The sequence below is a fragment of the Xiphias gladius genome, chromosome 8, assembly GCF_016859285.1.
Source record: "Xiphias gladius isolate SHS-SW01 ecotype Sanya breed wild chromosome 8, ASM1685928v1, whole genome shotgun sequence".
Classification (NCBI taxonomy): Eukaryota; Metazoa; Chordata; class Actinopteri; order Istiophoriformes; family Xiphiidae; genus Xiphias; species Xiphias gladius.
The window spans coordinates 23,922,949-23,938,139 of NC_053407.1; the positions used below are offsets into that span (position 1 = coordinate 23,922,949).

The 15,191-nt window shown below is 39.4% G+C and overlaps 1 protein-coding gene across 3 annotated transcripts in view; it reads right to left on the minus strand.

Annotated features, from left to right (window-relative positions):
* The window catches only part of peak1 (pseudopodium-enriched atypical kinase 1), a 108,210-nt gene that overhangs the window by 41,277 nt on the left and 51,742 nt on the right, over nt 1–15,191 (minus strand). Inside the window, exon 3 of one of the 3 annotated variants that reach the window (XM_040133121.1) lies at nt 11,879–11,955. The exons of the other annotated variants lie outside the window; for them this stretch is intronic. The gene's annotated coding sequence lies outside the window, so the exon portion shown is untranslated. The remainder of the gene's footprint in view (nt 1–11,878; nt 11,956–15,191) is intronic. 3 annotated transcript variants of the gene reach the window in all.

Sequence of the window (15,191 nt, forward strand, 5' to 3'; positions counted from 1 at the left end):
ACCTCACCAATAGACATTCCAGCCTGTGTAAAGAATTCAAAGAGCGACAGGTTAGCGAAAGTGATAATACATCATGCCTATGCCCTCCAATATCAGTCAAATGAGTGCTATTTAATTTGCGACCAGCAAATTTTTCTCACCACTGGAGTTTGATGAGGCATCGAAGGGCAACATGAACTGTTTAATTTGGCGTTATCTTTTTAGCAAACTTACCAATGGGGCATACATCTCTAAATGCAAACAATCCAAACCAGTCAGTGAGCTGACAACACACAGAGCACCACAGGGAGCACGAAAAGAGATACGAGCTGAGAGGAGGCACAATTTCGGCCTTAATATATTCTTGCATACCTTATGACCTGGTGTATAAGTCTAGATGACTCTTTAAATATGATAGTCAAGAAACAATCTTAGCACAGTATTTACGGTGGAACTCTGTTTATAAATCCCCGGAAATAAAATATCAATCTTATGTATTACAAACAATAACACACCAACAGCTTTGAAAAATAAAAATCTTATGTCTGCACCATCCACTCCCTTCATGCAACATTGAGAAGGAGAGACAGCAGAATTTAGACAGAGACAGGGATGTGAGGAGAGAGACGGGAAAACCCCACTTTTGTAGCTGTAACTTCGAAGAAAAAAATATAGCCATTACAATATGAGACACAAGACACATGGGACAAAGTTTTATCATCTGTGAGCAAATGATTGTTGTGACCCTGTTTGTATTTGCAGTTTTCATTCTGATGTAAAAATCACAGCCCCCTTGAATCCTCTAGAAGACCATTAGACTGTCCATTGTAAAGATTTGGGAACTATTTAATATTTGGGGAAAACTGATGGTATAAAAACTTAATACTATGCAATGATATATTAAAGGGACTTAAAAATAGTATTGGTTTTCACTGTGGTCTTTACCATGTTCATGCTGCATCAAGGGTTCATCCATACTGCTGAAACACAAGATGGACTGAGTGTAATGGACTGAATCCACTGTGATGTACTACGTGGCTAGACGGCTGGCTCTGTATGTGTGTGTGTCTGTGTGTATGCAGGGTAGGGGGTTGCGTGTGCTTGTGTGCATTATAGCTGGCTCTATAATACCAACAAGCACACGCTTGTTTCTCACTTTGTCAAAACATGACAAAGTGACAAACAATGTGTGTAAGCATTGCATACATTATTAAAACGGAATTAAAAAAGCCGTAATTTACTGATAAAGTTTAGAACAGACAGGATACATTTTGTGTTCTGGAGAAGTACAACATATTTCTTCCTTTTGATACTGACTCCTGTAATTGGGAGTGATGCGAGATTAGACCTTTTGTCAGGTATATAATTGCTTTAATCCCAGGTGTTGGACAACATCGCCAAGGAACACGTCTGTCACTAACAATCAGTGCGATTCAAGCCCCAGCTGTAGTTTCTTTCCCTCCCATGAAACACTCCTGTCTACTTTATGTTTGAGGGGAAGACAGCTGTTTTACGTGAGCTTTAAGCTTGTGACGACTAAATTTGAAATTTAAATGAATGGTGCGGGTGTAGATCCCGTTTTTGGGTTACAGTATACTCCTTGAACAGGTGAAACATCTTGCTGCTAAAGATGTACTATCTACCTTAACCAAATAATAATCAAAAGCTCCTCTTTGTTTAATTGTATTTGCACGGCCAAATAGAAAAAGGCATATCAGTCACAATTGCAACATTTACTAGGCCTCCTCTGTAGATCCTTTAAGCCTCAAGTCGTCCAGGATTAAACTAAAAACATAGACTGTACAAGCCCTATTAGTAATAGTGTTGACAGACAGCGATGAGTAATGTGAAAACCAAATGACCTCATTATAAGCTCAACTCCCATAGCTGGTTCACTGACCAATTCGACTTGGAACATCAGCAATGCAAAACCAGATGATACTGTCAAAACAATGTCCTCACACGCATTAATAAGGTTCAGTCATTATCCCTGGGCAGTTCCAACTGTCAGTCTCAGTCGTTTAACAATTCCACAAGATGGGAGAATGTAGTTTAGTTTCGATATATACAATAGACATCGTAGCCTTGGGCTCTTGATACTCTTTGATGACACTTAGGTCATTTGCTTTTACCTGTTTTAAAAAAAAAAAAAAAAAAAAGAATTTAAGTCAGATGTCGTCTAAAGCAGCAATCTCCATTTAACTCTAAATATAAGGTTTCCATTTATAATCCAAAACTTAAGGTTGTGTGATTAAAGCACACCTGTACATGTAGGAACATGTGTATGTGGAACATAGAATGTCTCATTCTTGTCATCTATTTTTAAACCTTAAATTAAGAGAAAAACAATACAAATCTGACACCTTTCCATCAGGTAAAGGCGGTCAGAAGACCCTCTTTGTTAAATCATTTGATGTTATCTACCTCTCTGCAGCCTGAAGGCAGATTATGCAGTTTCTCAAAAATATTTCATGCAAACAAGATGGGTTCAAATGTGAATTAATGCATCATAATCACTATAAAAGTTTACTGGTTTGGAGTTACACTGTGATTGGGTTTATTGAGGTGAGAAGGATTATATTCAAATACTCAAGTGAGCCAGATAGATAGAGTTTCAGTAACAGAAACTCAATAACAAGGAGTGAGGAGGGAGAGCAAAACTAAAATAAGGAGAAGGAACAAAAAAAGAAAGCAACAACATTCCAGTGCAGTGTTTGGTATTGTGCAAACTCTGGGAGAGTTGTCGCAGTCGGGCCTGGGAAAGAGCCAGTGCAGGTCTCTGGGGAGACCAACCCGCTGGCCTCCAGACAAACACCAGCAGAGTGGCAGAGCAGACACAGCCAGATGTGTGGGAGTGCATAGTACACACAAAAACAACACACAGATCTAATTACACATACATGTACACAACACCCCATAAAGATGCATATACAGAGTTTTTGCAGAAATACAGTAAATATCAGCTGTTTGGAAAATTTGACACCCAATTAAAGTGAAATACATTATGTGATATTAGTGAAGTTCTTGGGTATCATAGCACCACTGCTAAGAATGTGTATCAAATTTAACAGTGTTTTTTTTTTTTTTTTCTAACCCACTTAATATAACCCAGTTTCAAGTACATCCAAAAGACAAAGAGTGTCTGAGGAAAGCTGCAGTGCCAGCGGAGACTGGCTAAGTAAACACAAATGTATAATACACAGTGCTCAGCCTGAAGATCTACTGTACTGTAACTGTATTCCAACATAGTGTATGTAATACAATACATACTGTAGCGCCACACTTAAAGATACTTTATGTCAGAATATGAGGCAATTTACATGTATTAATTGCTGTTTTTTTTTTTTTTTTTTTTTTAAATCACAAATGTGTGGACGCATTGGAACGTGACTTAAAAAATGAGACTTTCCCTGACTTTCTTGGTTGCCAGTAACAGCCTGTGGGCTGATTTCCCTGTAAAGGACTCAGGATGAATTTTCCTGGAAAATCCAAAGGATGTGATGTTTATGCTTGCTCCCGAGTGCCTTGCCTAAATGCCTCTCTTCCGCTCCTCTACATTGCCAACAGTGTGCAATACTAGCCAATGTTAATTTACAATTACAGTCCGCTAATGTCAACAAATGACCGGCTCCCAGTGCAAAACAAAACATCTGTACTTTAGAACCTGTTACTTTGTAGATTTTGTGTATTACCTCCAGTCTAACATAACTCATCCCACTATCCAACTATCATTTTTTTATAAATAACTTAGTTTAGGATTATCATTGTCCACTCATTACAGTAATGTTACTTGACAATATAAAAGGTCTACTCTATTATGCTGAAACATTTGCACATCAGTTTACCAAAATGAGAATTGTGGTGAAGTGAGTTCAACACATCTTATTTGTAATATTCAGTCTAGTTCATTAACTGTTAGCGTTATCATCCAGCAAATTTAGCTGTGCTGACATAGCTGAGCCTCTCTGTGAAAGCTAGACAAACAGCGACTGGTAAAGCTGGCTAGCTAGCTAACGTCGACATATCATACATATGCAGTCGATGTAACATGCAACGAAAATGGATTAGTTCGATGTCACTAGCCTATATTGTATAAGCTATCAAGCTGATAACAAAACTATACTTTATAAATCATATTTCAAAAAAACGTAACGTTAGTCAAACTAAAGTCCTACAGAGTCAGACCTATCTCCAAACTTGGAGAATCAAACATAGTCTATAGTCTCAAATATAGTTTACAGTCAAACTATAATAACAGTGTAACTTTAGTTACCTCATCTATCAGCATGATGCCGGTCAATTACGTTCAGTCTCGTGTATGTCACGTCACTGCTTTGGCCAATGCCCAGGATGCTTGCTTGCGGCTACCCACAGACTGCAAGTACACGCACGAGCGCTAGCAACAGGTTGTTGACTGCAGTTCACTTAACGGCCACCGCTGTCATTAATAACAAGGGTTTGTTGAATGTTACATACAGTACCTTGAAAAACTAGTATTCCTGCTCATTTTAGAGGCAGATCCTCATTTTAGACTTGCCCTGTCAAACATGAGTATGATATGATCTAGAAACAACCTGATGATAATTTAAAAGGGCCCAATAAACAGATATTTCTCCTTGCCTTGCTGACTACATGCAAAATTCTTTATTCAATATAAAATATTTGGATATTCATGAAACTAATGGCAGTAACTGATGTCATTTAACATGTTCCACTGAAAATAAATACTAGGCTGCTTTGGGAGAACTAACAGACTACTTACACAAATTTATATGTGCATAACTTCTACCTGATCACATAAATTCTGAACAGTAACAATATGTTCCTTGTATTCCAGGAAAATCATACTGTGTGCTGCCTCAGTGTTCACAAATTCCTTGTCACTTGAGCAGGTAAAAATGTGCAACATGATCATCATAGATACAGAGACTTGGCTTTGTCCTTTTTAGCTTTTGGAAAGCCATTTTGGTAAAGGAAAAACATACCAACTGTCCAAAATCATGTGCAAATTCTACAATACGGTAGATATTTTCACTTAATAACACTACTCCAGAAAACCCCAGTGGTGGCAAAACTAAAGAGGGCACAAAAAACAAGCCTTTAACATAAACCACAAAGAAAACAGTCAGGAGGAGGGTGGTAAAACAGATCTGTAGTCTGCTCAGCGTGAAACCCACAGGCATTTTGCTTGCCCTGGTCAAACATGAGCCACACTTCTTTGACCATGTTTAATAACGTATTGCACGCAATGCAAGGCTTTGAGGGAAGAAGACATTGGTAACATGTTTATTCACTCCTGTGTTAAAGAGCTGGTCATGCGAAAAGGAGGAGATGCATAAAGATTTTATTTACAGTACATATACATAAACTCAAACAGCTAAACCTTGAATTACTTGCAAGCACTGTAGCAGGTCTGTATTAATGTACAATCCGGCTGTAGGGCTATAAATAACAAGCATGTCATCATGAAATTTTTTTCTCTCACACAGTTTTCTTTTTTCTCGGTTTCTCTCCCACACTGCCACGCCAACACACACACACGCTCTCTCTTTCACAATCGCACACATACGCTCATTCACTCTCACTCTCTGTTTCACTCACTCATACTCTCCACACTCTGGTGTAAAACTGACAGTGATTAGCCAGGGGTAGGTCGGTGATGACTGAGGAGAGATCATGAACGTTTTCAGCCCAAAGCCTAAAAACCTCCCTGCCTCCAATCCCTCACCCCTATGGAATAGTCTTGTTTGGCACCAGGAAACATTGAGGGTAGCATCATGCTGAGAGCTGGATATTCCTGGGATGCCAGTGAGGGTGCGGTGAACAGCAACCAGTTGGGATCACAGAAAATTATTTTGGCTTCAGAACTGTGATATCACACACAGTGTGTGTATTACAAACACTTGCCAAGACTGCATGCACTAGTTGCCTGCAATAGCACAGGCAGTCTTTCAAGGCAAGGCAGGCAGCACGTTCACTTCCTGTCGATGAATATACTTTTATTGTGTTAATATCTTTGATATTTTATAGTTTACCCTTCCTCCTGTCAGCTGCTTTATCAACAGCTTTGGTCTTTGCTCTATTCAAGCTCTAAAAATTGCAATGAGTAAGAAAGATTGTCACTAGTCTGGTTACGTAATAAAATTGTTTAATGACTAGAAAATGTCGACAGACTATCAGAATTAGATAAACTTTAAAAACCAAGTACAATATATATACTCAGTTTTTGTTGTTGTGACAACAGTGCATATGCTATAAATCTTAACAATTTATATTATTTTGGAATACCAATATACAGGGTAAGAAGATATCATGAGAAGAAGAGCAACAACAATTAACTATTAGTCTTGACACTTCTATATTCAACTCCAGGCCTTAATTGGTCTTTTTTTAAAGTACAAGCATGAGAAAGAGTATATAGGCAGAATATATAGGAAGCTACAAAAAACAGAAACTGCCTCAAGACAAAACTGAAGCTGCTGAAAAAACTTGTCCTACTTTCTTCAAAGAACAATTGCCTGCTTCTGCTACCATGCTCAATTCAGAGAGAAATGAGAAGGGGGGGGGGGGGGCAGATTTGATAACAGTTCAAAATTACCACCAATTAAAAGAAACAGTGGTTTTAGTGAGTGTAGAAATTCTCTTCCTTTTCCCATGGTGGTGCTGGACTGTGTTAGGTTGATGGTAATGGGGGACAGGCTTATTTCACTAATGATTTAACCATGGCTTTGTCTGTTTCTCTGCCTGCTAACCGTGCTCTATGGAGAATTGCTATGCTAATCCAAAAATCTGGCTCCAGTATGGAGAACATTCACAGCTGTCTTCTGGTGTTATGTGAAATCAGATGGTTTATTCCACAACGTGACAGACTTTGATGAAAAAGAAAAAAAAAAGGAAGATAAAAGAGATAATAAAATCATTGTAGTCTTTAAAGAGTTCCAGCTTTATATCAAATATCATCTTTCATAAGCTGGAATCAATTGTGTCCTAGAACTTGACAGTAAAGTGTCTGAGTTGAAAAAATATCCACTCCAGAAAGACAATACATATAACAGTAGTGGTGGGAAAACCAATAACATCTGTGTGGGTCTGACCTGCATCATGAAAAAGGTGAAGCTGATAAAGCAGGTTTCACTCCTGCTTATCATAGAAGAAATTTCAGGGCTCCAGACTAACTGTTCCACTAGTATCAATGGTTCTACTAACTTTCTCAGTTGATTGCAACAGCACATGATTTGGCTGCACCCTTTTTTTTCTGAACAGGAGTTCCTCTTTCGCTATGTTAAATGCAGTGTTGAACTTGATGACCATTTAATTCTCCTCCGTTGAGCGATTACTCTCATGTAACCGCTGAAAAGATGTTGGGAGGGGCTCAGTGTTTCTGGTGATGCATTTGTCCTGGCAGGTTTTGTGTTTCTTGCCGTCATTGTGCAACTTCAAAGTTTTAAGCTCAAACTGTGTTGACCCATTTGTAAGGAATGGATGGAAGGGTGCAATGGAAGGGCCCCATTGCATACGATACACACACAGCATAGCATAATCCTCGTACCGCAACTACGGGTACTGCGTTATCCATCGTGGTTGAAAATAGTACTTTTTCTTCTTTGCTGGCTTAGTCGGTCTCGCCCTGCCTGCACCTGCACACTCCCTGCAGCGTACGCACTCATCAGCAGTTGTGTCTGAGTCAGGACCTCTTGTTGGCTCCCCCTCTCCACAAACCTCCTCCTCACTGTCCTCATTTTGTTTTTTAAAATAATCAGGTATAGCTCGCTTCATTTTTGGAACATGTAATAGTTAAATGGATGGTTTTGGGCGTTTCATCATCAGTGCGTGTGTAGGTGCAGACAGGGAGAGTGAAGGTAGGGAGAAACCAACTGAGCTAGTGAAGAAGAAAAACCAAAATGGCTAGCGCAGTACCCGTGCTGGAGGGGCACCAAAACAGCCCGATGATCATCATGCACTCACATGAATGCGACCACATGAAATTTTAACTTGCAAAAAATGGTCGCAGTCTGGAGCCCTCCATTTCAGGAAGTGTCACAAAAGAGGAGACCCACATCCAGGTAGCTTGCTGATAGCTAGCAAAAATGCTATAACAGTAATCAAAACAAAAACAAATCCCTAATCAGTCCATTGTGTACCGTATTTTTGTTTTGGACAAACAGATAGCTTTCATTTTGTAATGTGAGCAATCATTTCTCTCAGTGGCTTTGAGGAAGGTGATGAGAGGTGTGGGCCAAGAAACGACGGCTAGCATCAAAAGTTTGGAAAGCTATACCACATCATCCAATTACAGTGAATACAGTACCTCCCTGCTCTTAACTGCCAAGTGCAAAAGCAAACCAACAGCAGCAGAAACTAATTGATACCGGAGGAGGCAGAGGCAGCAGGAGCATGTTAATAGCATCCTATGCCAATATCGCTTCCAGGTGATATGCACAGTTTGACGAAGACAAGCGGCTGCTTGTGGGTCAAAAGCTTTGAAAAACAGAGCCTATGTATGCTTTGTATGGCAGCTCACACGAGGTATAGCACCCCTGCCTTTGCCTGAACAAGCATTTTATCCTCCTTGCTTCCTCCAATCGGCCCCAAACCATTTGAGCCGGTGCACGTGTGTGAAATCAAGCCCGACAAGTCTCATTAAAAAAGAAATATTTCAAAAATAGGATTTCATACACTTCCTGGTTGTGAAGGAAAAATTTTGCTGCCAGCCAGTGTTTGCTACTTACTACATGTATGTTGGTTTCCTTTGACAGGGTGGAGAGATGAAAAATATGTAATTTCAGCATCACTATCACAACGCACACGTGAAATCATCAGTCCATCCAAGAAGTCTCAATGATGATAAATTCAACCAATCCCTGCAATACGTATGAGCTTGCAATTTTTTTTTTAATTCCCATAACTCTTGTGCAAAAATTGGCCCAACTCAGAGAAGCACAACTCCTTGAACTACTTGTAGCACTTGGCTTCCTCAGGCTATGCGTCATTCCAAATAAAGTCGTCTGATTTATATTGCAAAAAGCCAAAACAAGCCAAAAAAAAAAAATCTGATGACCTTTCTTTCCAATACATTACATCCCTAGTGTGTGTGTGTGTGTGTGTGTGCGCGTGTGTGTGTGCATCTTCAAGGTCTCAATATAAAGCACCAAAGAAAAGCAAATGCGCCAGACAAAACCAACAGATAGTTCTATCTGAACCACCAGATAGCTCAGATAGGTGTTCCTTTGTAGAAGGTCAAGTCCAGCACATAAAGTATCTACTGTTACTACACAAACACACAGTAACATCTGTGGTGGAGCTTTGGAGATCAAGCACATGTATACCGAGCAGGATTCACACCTGTTGAGGCACAACAACCCAGATGGCTGCTTTTTACCCGGGTGGTGGTGAGGCATATGGAAACCGAGATCATAAGCAAGATAATAAGTGCATGACAAAATCCATCAACAGGTACAAAAAAAGTTAACACCTCACGATCAACATTTACCACTGAACAAAAGAACGCCAAAGAATTTAAAGCTGCACTAATCGCTATTTTTTACTGACAATGGATCAAATGACTACATGTTATGTTAAAGGGGTTGCTCATAGTGAAATATCACTGAACTTCCCCACTGCTCTACAGAGCGTTTTTCAGTTCATTGTTTGGATTTTTTTTGGCCAACACCTTTACTTTTCTGCTTCCCCCTCACTGCTCTCATCAGCATTGTTACCACTAGCAGGCAGCTGTTTTCAGTGAAAAAGCCAACTGTAAGTGCCCAGCACCAACCAGCGGACAGACAAAGTTAGCAACTAGCTGGTAAATATAGTGGATCATTTAGCTGTCAAAGAGCCATTTCCATCAGGATTTTGCAGAGACCAAAACAGAACCAAAAGGAGGGTGAACATTGGATTAACATTTGTGGTCAGACACAGAACTGTTTGGGTTCACAGCTTGTTCTGCTGCCCCCTGATTAACCATAAAAATCTATTAATGCTGCTTAAGAAACAGGATGTATAGCATCAACGTTTTTATTATTTTTGAAAACATATGCACATTATATAGTGCGATTACCAAGTAGAGTTGTTAAATTTTTCAGTGACAGAGTAGTAACCTTTGACCTTTAGGGCCCTATTTTCGTGGCGGTGCAACGACCAGTGCAAGAAGCGCTCTGACATTTTGGTATTTTCCTGACCCTTAAATTCACCTTGTGCATCTGTGTGGTATTTCGGTGCACAGCGCAGTGATTCTTACAGTGTCTGTTGTCCACAGCTGCTTTATACTGTATGTGAAAAGCTTCTCCTTCAGTTCATTAAATCCCTGCAGCCATCTGAAGGCAGAAATCTGCACCGTCTGATTTGAGAAGTGCCATGTCACAGCGCAGTGCCACTATGCATGGCTGGGCACTGTGTTTACCTTTATTAAATCATGCGCAAATGATACCAAAAAAATCACATATAATACAACACACATCAGACCGGCCTGTTATGGCTCTGCATTCTGTTGTTTGAGTGGAAAATGTTGGATTACTGCGGCTCATCAATCTTGTGCGTCATTGCCTCCTTTCCAACTTTCTTTCTGGCAAAAGTACCATTTCGTGTTTTATTCCAGAAATGCATTATGGTGCAACTGCTTTTGTCTCCATTTCACAGTATGAAGTGACCATTTATGATGTCAGATACGGTAGAAATAAAACTAAAATAGCTTCAAGATTGATGTGGTCATATAAATGGCTGATTTGAGGAGCTGTGAGTTCTATTTGTGCTGCTCTGCACAATCCAGAAAACAATGTAATTTCCTGGAGAAGCCTCTTACCATCTGTTGAACTGTTGTTGTTATGCATCACTTATTGACACAGCTGTTTCAGAGCAATGAAACCATTGATGTGACTGGCTAAGAGTGAATGTATTAATCACCACACCCTCCGATTTATATTCCACTTCAGCCAGCCATGTGAAACTGTACCCACATGAACCGAAAAAGGAGGTGAGCTTGGAGACACCTACACAGTCAATGCACTGAAGCCCCAACACTTTGTGCTTTTTGTTGCACTTGCATGGATAAAATAGGACCCTTAGTTTGCAATGATCCTACCTCTTGTTTTAACTAAACAAGAGGTAGGACTAGGTAGACTAAGTTTTATTTTCTGTCTAAGATCAACTCAAAATCATTAAGCTTTAACTTCAGACATGTTGCAAGTACCATTTATCATTGGCATAACTGTCCAATACCCACAAATATTATATCATAATCTCACATAGTGTTCCACTACAAGTATCAGCTGCAGTGCATCTCATCAACTCATCCAGTTATTCAGGACATTATGCTCAATGGCCGTTAAGAATCCATTTAGTCCAATAATGCTACACCAGCTGTTATACTATTATTATATAGTATATCAAGTATGGATAGAGTAAGTTTTGAAAATCATACACTAATTGGAAAACCGCAAGGCGTGAAGCTGTAATCAATATCACAGTCTGTCATTCATTAGGTTGGGAACATTGGCTTCATGCGTACAGCTTTTGTTTTGTAGAAAGCCAGTATTATCATACTAATGCCAGAGTGTTTTGGAGCAGTGCAGAGGGCAGAATCAGCAGAATAATGAATATAGCATGAGGGACTACAGTATGACTCTGGTCCATGGGGAGTTACCAGAATCGCTTGACATCAAATTTAGAGTCAAAAAAATGTATGTTCGCAATTCAAAACAGTACTGCAAATAAAGCCACAGAGAGACATCTACTGCAGAGAATAAACTGAGGGTTAGGTAAGTCATTAATTCAAGTGTGCATACTGCATGGGCTAACGAAACAACCATTAAAAGCCTATCAGGACACAAGAGAAACACAGATGAACAAACAGACCAACACACATACACACACACACACACACACACAAAAGGAGTACACTCACAGTGCAATGAATCAAGCAGCAGCAGTGGCAGCCATGGAGTCCAAGTTGGTGAAACAGAGAGCACCTAGTGCTGACACCTTCAGATGAAAGAGAGACAGAAACAGGCAGAAAAAAAAAAACAAAGACAGAATAATAAACAAAATGTATGAGACCGTGAGAGAAATAATGAAGAGGGACAGAAAGGGAAACAGTGAAAGTAAAACAGAGACAGAGGGAGAGAAGAAGAGAGAGCATTTTGTTAGTTTGCCTGAGGCAGATCTCTTAACATCGTGGCTCATTTTCAGAGAAAGTCAATGTTCGTGGTGTTACAGAGCAGATATCAGATTTACTAGTTCATTTAGCACCCAGGCAAATTCATCTAAAAAAACAGACACTTTATTAAACAAATGAGCAAATCCTGATGCATATGGACTCTATGAGATTCAAATGGCCCTGAGGTCTTGTTCTAAACAACAATCAGGGGTTCCCAGGCCTACAGCAGGGCAAATACTATTTCCAAAATTTAATGTTTTTTCAATCTGCTTTTCATACAGTTTGTGCTTGATGGTGTTTCCTGCATCAAGACAGCAAGTGCCTAATACTTTTTTCTTGGCATTACATAGTTTTTTATTGTAGTTGTTCAATAAATGTATGTGTACAGGTGCATATACTGTATAAAAGTGAGCACATATACAGTAATTCCTAATGCTCTATTTAAATGTTGTTTTACTGGGTGCAGTACTGCATGTACTTTGGTCTGGAATGATGAAAATAACACTCCAGTGAGCAGCTCAACAGAAGTAGAATCATTACACAAATATCAGATTTAGTGGTACACTTAGCACTCAGGGAAATTCATTTTTATCTTCTGAGTAGAAAAGCTGTTGTTGCATCAAAAACCAAAACACGACACAGACAAAATTAATTGCGTATGAAATTTTGAATTGTAGTAATCCTGGGTGGTTTGAGGTTTAACTATCAGACAGTCACGATTGTTACTGTTCACGTCCATATTTCACTGGTCAATGTACAGTGTATCAGGTTTTATTTTCTTAAATACTGTATATACAGAACGCTCAGTTGAGCAACATGCAAATATCTATCTTGTCCTGGTATCCTGCATGCTGAAAATAAACAGGTCAGTAACAGTTCTCCTAATCCTGTTGGAGGATTTAATGTCAACTGTGAAGGGACGATCATATTTTCTGTCAGTGTATTGAAATCGCTCAGCCCATTTGTAAATTCGATCCTCTTTTGGCTGTCGAATCTGTTTGAGGTGTTGTATTTGGAGACAAAATAGGTGGCTCCATGAGTGTTGCTAAGCAACCGAGAAAAATTTAAGAACATAATGCAAAACCGTACCCCCATATTAGGGATTCAATCTTCCGAATTGTTCTGCACTGAGAAATCCGAGGATGAAGCATCTTGTTGGGGTATAAAAATAGCCTCAGTCATCTCAGGAGCCTTGGATTTTTTCATGAGCCTATTGATTCACTTTAGAATGAAAAATGATCTGTCAAAATGGGAATGTGGAAAGATAATCCTCATTGGTGTACATTAGGGAAAAAATGCAGTTTGGTTTCAAAATTGTACCTGAGTGCAAGCTTCCCCTTTACTACTGTGGGGCTTTTAAACATGTCTGACTGTGGATATTTGTGACTAAGCTGGTAGCAACAAACCTGGTTTTAGCTTTTCATCATGAGCTTAAAATCTTCATACTTATTTTGTGTACTTTTTTATTTGCCATTCATCTATGTGTGAATGAGGAACAACTGGCATGCAGACTAATTTGTAAGCTCACACACATTATCATATAACTCGTAGTATGAATGCACACACAATTCTTTGACCAAAAGTGAGGCTCAATTACGCTGGAATAACTTTATGTGGTGATCCTGTTAGCCTCTAATACAACCTTCATTGCTATGCAGTAAATGATAACCCAACCCCACAACTTTGATGACACCTAATGAACATTTCTGGCAACTCTCAGGCACAAGGAACCAACGGTTTAGCTTGCTGATCTGTCAGTGTGCACGCTAGTTAGAGGGAAATGATTTTTTTTTTCCACAACCTGGATCCTATTTTGGTACTTCTGACCATTACGACCACATTTTTCTCACCAATTCAATTGTTGATATCTCAGGATATGGCGCTATTGCTACAACAGAGTCTAGTAGTAGTAGCATCTCACGAGCAGTGTGATGATGGAACAGGGTGTAAATAAACTATTAACATTATCGAAAGAGGACCAAAACAAACCAGTCCATTAGATTTTGTAAAATTACTCCCAGGTTCACCATTTATCCACCTTACCTATTTCCAAACAAATGGTTTAGAAAATATGGTAAAACTGGATGTTTCTCTATAACATTACTATATGATCACAGAAGTTGTTTGCGCCAATTCATTTTGAAAGAGCAACGGCCAATGGTGTAACTTTAGCACTTAGTCACGGATTCCCGAACCTTTGGTTTATCACTGCGCTATGTTGTGGTATTTTTCTTCAGAGGCTGCTCCAGTACTAGTGTAACACTGTTTGTTTTGCACATTTCTGCTGATTTAAATTTAAGTGTTGTGTTTGCAGGTGCCATTGCACGCATGTCCCCGCATCTGTGAACTCTGTTGACTGAAATCCCCACCTCATACCTAGTAAACAACAGCTGGTTCCAGTAGTCCATCTGCTACCTGTAAATTCCCTTCCACAGGACTCCCAGCTCTGGCATACTACTGGTTTTTCCTGGGACACTGTGAGTGTGTGTTGCTGCTTTGACGCTATAATAACAGTTTGAATATTCGACTAGCACACTTGACAGTAAAGATGCTTTTAACTGACTGTCTGAGTGCGTTGTTTCAAAGCATGACTGGCTGGCTTGAAGATAAATGTAGTGATTACTGCTGTGGCTGAAGTCCTAAAGGCATGTTCAATATCTAGAGTGTATGTGGATGAATTAAGATTCCTGCTGGTTCATGACTGAGAGTCCCAGTGTTTGTTTACTGCAAAGCAACTGTTAAACTTCTCTTTGGCGTCACTACAAAACAGAGGCATCAAAGGACAAAGTATTTGTTTAAAGGCCAAAAAGTGTTTAATCAATCACTCTCAATTATATTTAAAAAGAAACATAATGTTGAATACTGCTTTTTCCTGGAGTGAAAAGGTTAACATGCAGTTTTTAGCTGATCACCAGAGTGTATGATGGTCTTTGTTTGGTCCAGTATCTGAATAATTAGCACTGATACCCTGGCATCTTTGTAGATGCTGTAGATGATTTTCACCTGACCTAACAAAACACCTTCACCTTCCCCAGCCCATTACCAGGTTTCGTGAGCATAA